Below are 6,118 nucleotides of genomic sequence, written 5' to 3' on the forward strand. Positions count from 1 at the left end.
AAATAATTGTTATGCTTTTTGTGAACGTTTATCGTGAGTAATTTAGTAAATTCTTAGTGAATTCGCCGGAAGTTTGCTAGTTCTGAACGTCACATGCTAATGTAAAAAGCTGTTTTTTGATATAAATATGAACTTGATTGAACAAAACATGTATGTATTGTATAACATAATGTCCTAGGGTTGTCATCTGATGAAGATCATCAAAGGTTAGTGCTGCATTTAGCTGTCTTCTGGGTTTTTGTGACATTATATGCTAGCTTGAAAAATGGGTGTCTGATTATTTCTGGCTTGGTACTCTGCTGACATAATCTAATGTTTTGCTTTCGTTGTAAAGCCTTTTTGAAATCGGACAGTGTGGTTAGATAAAGGAGAGTCTTATCTTTAAAATGCTGTGAAATAGTCATATGTTTGAAAAATTGAAGTTTTTGTATTTTTGAGGAATTTGTAATTCGCGCCACGCCTATCATTGGATATTGGAGCAGGTGTTCCGCTAGCGGAACGTCTAGATGTAAAAGGTTAACCTCTTGGGGCTAGGTGGGACGCTAGCGTGCCACCCGTGGTGCACTCCATCAACAGCAGGTGCATTTCAAGAGCGGCAAATTTGAATCCAAATAAATGTCAAAATTCAAATTTTTCAAAAATACAACTATTTTACACCATTTGAAAGATAAACATCTCCTTAATCTAACCACGTTTTACGATTTCAAAAAGGTTTTACGGCGAAAGCATAAATTTACAGTATGTTAGGACAGTACATTTACAAGAGTTGTGTGTAATGTTTTGTCAAGTCAAAGACAGGGTCACCAAAACCATAAAACCAGCTAAAATGATGCACTAACCTTTTACAATCTCCATCAGATGACACTCCTAGGACATTATGTTAGACAATGCATGCATTTTTAGTTCTATCAAGTTCATATTTATATCCAAAAACAGCGTTTTACTATGGCATTGATGTTGAGGAAATCGTTTCCCTCCAATAACCGGCAGTCAAGTCAGCGTAACAAATTAAATAATTAAAATTAGAAAACATTGGTAAAATATTATATTGTCATTTAAAGAATTATAGATTTACATCTCTTGAACGCAATCAACTTGCCAGATTTAAAAATAACCTTACTGGGAAATCACACTTTGCAATAATCTGAGCACTGCGCCCAGAAAAATACGCGTTGCGATACAGACTAGATGTCATGTTGGGGAGATCTAAAATCGAAAATACTATGTAAATAATCCATTACCTTTGATTCTCTTCATCAGATGTCACTTCCAGGTATCACAGGTCCATAACGAATGTAGTTTTGTTCAAAAAAGCTCATCATTTATGTCCAAAAATCTCCGTCTCGTTAGCACATGATGTAAGCCAGCCGGACTTCTCGTCATGAACGAGGGGAAAAAATATATTTCCGTTCGTTCAAACATGTCAAACGTTGTATAGCATAAATCATTAGGGCCTTTTTTAACCAGAACATGAATAATATTCAAGGTGGACGAATGCATACTCTTTTATAACGTATTGGAACGAGGGTACCCAACATGAACTAGCGCGCCAGGTGTCTAATGGGACATCATCGTTCCATGGCTCTTGTTCGGTCAGATCTCCCTCCAGAAGACTCAAAACACTTTGTAAAGGCTGGTGACATCTAGTGGAAGCAATAGGAAGTGCCAAAATATTCCTAAACCCCTGTGTTTTTCAATGGGATAGGTTTAAAGTCAATACAACACATCAGGTATCCACTTCCTGTCAGAAAATGTCTCAGGGTTTTGCCTGCCAAATGAGTTCTGTTATACTCACAGACACCATTCAAACAGTTTTGGAAACTTTAGAGTGTTTTCTATCCATATATAATAAGTATATGCATATTCTAGTTACTGGGTAGGATTAGTAACCAGATTAAATCGGGTACATTTTTTTTATCCAGACGTGCAAATGCTGCCCCCTAGACCCAACAGGTTAATGAATATGCTTGGAAGTAATTTTCTATTAGGTTGAGACTTAGTCTCAAAAGGGAGGTAATGTTGTGGAAAATTACATAATCAGTCATGCTATCCCGTGACTTACTGCTTAAAGAATAGTCTTTTATATGCTAGAGTTTTTTCCAACCTGATAAGGTGCATAGCTAAGGTGCATAGCTAAGATCAGTTTAGGTGTGACAACAGCATGTGAGACATCCTGTGGGTTTACTATCTGCAGGAAGTCAGCTGTGTGGAACCTTGCAGGAAGGAGCACATTATAGTGTGAACTGTAACCGAACACAGTTATACGGTTGAGCCCTCATTCTATCAACTTCGGGCTATCTTAAACATCTGTACATACTAAATAAACTAAAGAAAAAAATTATAATAATGAAGGTATGTACAGGGGGGACCGATACCAAGTCAATATGCAGGGACACAGGTTATTCTGTGGTCATAATCAAATTTCTACAGAAAGGGAATATTTTCAGCACATTGGTGATCACCTGAACTCCCATAATTTAACTTGTATGTTTCAGGATTGCTCATACAAAACCAACATTTACGTGAATTTCAAAATTCATAAATATAGAAAATATGCCAATGCAGTGAATTACTCTAAACATGGCGTTGTATAAACAAAGACCCTTGCTAATTCTGGCAAATAATCTTTTGACAGGGTTCCTGCCGACACTTTGGATGAGGACGATATATCATGTAATGAAGTGAACTTCAGTACTGGATTTGACTTATCAAAAGTTATTGGGCATAAAATTGCCTTGGTCATTCTTAAAACCTCTTAGGGATAGGGGGCAGTGTTTTCACGGCCGGATGAAAAACATACCCAAATTAAAGTGCCTGCTACTCGGGCCCAGGAGGTAGGATATGTATATTATTAGTAGATGTGGATAGAAAACACTCTGAAGTTTCTAAAACTGTTTGAATGATGTCTGTGAGTATAACAGAACTCATATGGCAGGCAAATACCTGAGAAAAATCCAACCAGGAAGTGGGAAATCTGAGGGTTGTAGTTTTTCAAACCATTGTCTATTCAATTTGTAGTGTTAAAGGGGTCATGTTGCACTTCCTAAGGCTTCCACTAGATGTCAACAGTCTTTAGAATCTTGTTTGAGGATTCTATGGTGAATTTGAAGGGAATAACAGCCCAAGGAAGTAGGTGTCCCATTATAAGGCATGGGTTCAGTCACGCGCAGAGACTTGGGATCGAGCTGAGTTCATATTCATTCCTAAAGAGAACGGATAGGTCCGGTTGGAATTTTATTGAAGATATGTTAACCTCTATGGGCTATGTGGGACGCAAGGGTCCCACCCCTGGTACACCCTTTCAACAACAGGTGAAATATCAAGAGCGCCAAATTTGAAAACAATTAAATGTCATAATTCAAATTTCTCAAACATACAACTATCTTACACCCTTTGAAAGATAAACATCTCCTTAATCTAACCACGTTGTCCGATTTCAAAAAGGCTTTACGGCAAAAGCATAAAGTTAGATTATGTTAGGAGAGTACTTTGACAATAGCTGTGTGTAATGTTTTGTCAATTCAAAGACAGGCGTCACCAAAAGCAGAAAACCAGCTAAAATTATGCACTAACCTTTGACAATCTTCCTCAGATGACACTCCTAGGACATTATGTTAGACAATACATGCATTTTTTGTTCTATCAAGTTCATATTTATATCCAAAAACAGCGTTTTACTATGGCATTGATGTTGAGGAAATCGTTTCCCTCCAATAACCGCCAGTCAATCAGCACAACAAATTAAATAATGACTATTCGAAAACATTGGTAAAATATTATATTGTCATTCAAAGAATTATAGATTTACATCTCTTGAACGCAACCGGATTGCCAGATTTAAAAATAACCTTACTGGGAAATCACACTTTGCAATAATCTGAGCACTGCGCCCAGAAAAATACGCTTTGCGATACAGACTAACCGCCATGTTGGAGAGATCTAAAATCGAAAATACTATGTAAATAATCCATTACCTTTGATTCTCTTCAGATGTCACTTCCAGGAATCCCAGGTCCATAACAAATGTAGTTTTGTTCGAAAAAGCTCATAATTTATGTCCAAAAAGCTCTGTGTTGTTAGCACATGATCTATGCCCGCCGGACTTGTCTTCATAAACGAGGGGGAAAAAAATATTTACGTTCGTTCAAACATGTCAAACGTTGTATAGCATAAATCATTAGTGCCTTTTTTAACCAGAACATGAATAATATTCAAGGCGGACCATTGCATTCTCTTTTAAAACGTATTGGAACGAGAGTACCCAACATGAACTCGCGCGCCAGAGTCTAATCGGCCACCACCGTTCCAAGGCTCTGGTTCGGTCAGATCTCGCAGTATAAGACTTAAAACACTTTGTAAAGACTGGTGACATCTAGTGGAAGCCATAGGAAGTGCTCAAATATTAATAAGCCCCTGTGTGTTTCAATGGCATAGGCTTAAAGGTAATTCAACACATCAGGTATCCACTTCCTGTCAGAATTTGTCTCAGGGTTTTGACTGCCATATGAGTTCTGTTATACTTAAAGACACCATTCAAACAGTTTTAGAAAATTCAGAGTGTTTTCTATCGAAACCCGAACAATAATATGCATATTCTAGCTTCTGAGTTGGTGTAGGAGGCAGTTAAAAATGGGCACATATTTTTTTCAAAATTCTCAATACTGCCCCCTAGCCCCAACAGGATATCTGCGTTGTTTGTAACTTATTTTTTTTACTATTTTTGTACATCATGTTGCCGCTACCGTCTCATATGACCGAAAATAACTTCCAGACATCAGGACTGCGATTAGTCACCACGGACTAGCAGAATCCTTTTCCTTCGTTCACGACTCTGACAAGCCCAAGGCGGATGATATACGGCTCCCTCGGGAACAGGCACCGACCCCAGTGATCTGTGTGAAGAGGAGGCCGAGAAAGAGAGGCCGGACGCACACATGCAATCTTTGGACAATAAAATGGATGAGGTATTGGGAAGATTAAACTACCAACTTGACTTTGAAAACTGTAACATCTTGTGCTTCACAGTCATGGAACAAAACAGAACAGCGGCGTCTGGTAAGACAAGGGGCGGCGGTCTATGTATTTTTGCAAACAACAGCTGTGCACGATATCTAAGGAAGTCTCGAGCCATTGCTCGCCTGAGGTAGAGTTTCTCATGATAAGCTGCAGACCACATTACCTACCGAGAGAGTTTTCGTCTATATTCTTTGTAGCTGTTTACAGACCACCAGAGTCAGAGGCTGGCACCAAGATAGCATCGAATGAGCTGTATTCCGCCATAAGCAAACAAGAAAACGCTCACACAGAGGTGGCGCTCCTAGTTGCCGTGGACTTTAATGCAGTGAAATTTAAATCCGTTTTACCTCATTTCTATCAACATGTTAAATGTGCAACCAGAGAGAAAAAAACTCTGGATCACCTATACTCCACACACAGAGATGCATACAAAGCTCTCCCTCGCCCTCCATTTGGCCAATCTGACCATAATTCTATTCTCCTGATTCCTGCTTACAAGCAAAAATAAAAGCAGGAAGAACCAGTGACTAGATCAAAAAAAAAGTTGTCAGATGAAGCAGATGCTAAGCTACAGGACTGTTTTGCTAACACAGACTGGAATATGTTCCGGGATTCCTCCAATGGCATTGAGGAGGACACCACATCTGTCATTGGCTTCATCAATAAGTGCATCGATGACGTTGTCCCCACAGTGAGCGTACGTACATACCCCAACCAGAAACTAGAATATGCATATAATTACTGGCTTTGGATAGAAAACACCCTAAAGTTTCTAAAACTGTTTTAATGGTGTCTGTGAGTATAACAGAACTCATATGGCAGGCAAAAACCTGAGAAGATTCTATATGGGAAGTGGCCTGTCTGACAAGTTCTTGTTCTTCTTGACTCTCTTTATTGAAAACTGAGGATCTCTGCTGTAACGTGACACTTCCTTCGGCTCCCATAGGCTCTCAGAAGGCGGCAAACCGGTGAATGATGCCTTTGGAGCCCCTGGCTGAAAAACAGTAGCGCATTTGGATAGTGGTCGATCAGAGGACAATGAGACTGAGGCGCGTGCACGAGGAGACACCAATTTCAAAAAGGCTTTACAGCGAAAACAAAA

This window comes from Salmo salar, chromosome ssa09, assembly GCF_905237065.1.
Source record: "Salmo salar chromosome ssa09, Ssal_v3.1, whole genome shotgun sequence".
Lineage (NCBI taxonomy): Eukaryota > Metazoa > Chordata > Actinopteri > Salmoniformes > Salmonidae > Salmo > Salmo salar.